Raw genomic sequence first — 608 nt, 5'->3', positions numbered from 1 at the left:
AAAAAAAAAAAAAAAAAATGGCTGAATTCCCTTCATGTCCTCTTTGCTTAAAAAGCATTCTTTCTTTTTAGAGTAAGTCACACCTTCTTATCTATCTATATCAATCTGACTATTTATTTAATTTGTGTGTGTGTGTGTGTGCATGTATGTGCTGGTACTGGGGCTTGAAATCAGGGCCAGGCACTGTCCCTTATCTTTTTCACTCCAGGATAGAATTTTACTACTTGAGCTACAGTTCTACATCTGGCTCTTCCGTGCCTAATTGGAGATATGAATCTCACATACTTTTCTGCCTGGGCTGGCTTTTTTTTTTTTTCTGTCGGTCATGGGGCTTGAACTCTGGGCCTGGGCGCTGTCCCTCAGCTCTCTATAGCCACAGTTCAGTGATTTCACTTTAGAATTCAGAACCAAATAACTCACTCTAGTATCTACCAGGTCAAGTCATTGTTTCCCTACTGTCAATTGTACTTAGGGCTTCTGTGGGCCCATTTTGATGGGATCTGCCAGGATGGCTTTGGAATCCTGGGCTTCTTTCTTATCATAGAGCTCATCAGGCTATTTGTCCTCAAGTTTGGAATCCTGGGCTTCTTTCTTATCATAGAGCTCAT

At 41.3% G+C, this 608-nt stretch overlaps 1 pseudogene; it reads right to left on the bottom strand.

The window, feature by feature from the left end:
• The window catches only part of LOC105983378, a 3,027-nt pseudogene that overhangs the window by 1,412 nt on the left and 1,007 nt on the right, over window positions 1-608 (bottom strand).

Source organism: Dipodomys ordii, unplaced genomic scaffold (genome assembly GCF_000151885.1).
Source record: "Dipodomys ordii isolate 6190 unplaced genomic scaffold, Dord_2.0 Scaffold19, whole genome shotgun sequence".
NCBI lineage: Eukaryota > Metazoa > Chordata > Mammalia > Rodentia > Heteromyidae > Dipodomys > Dipodomys ordii.
This window is presented reverse-complemented; position numbering and strand designations above follow the sequence as displayed.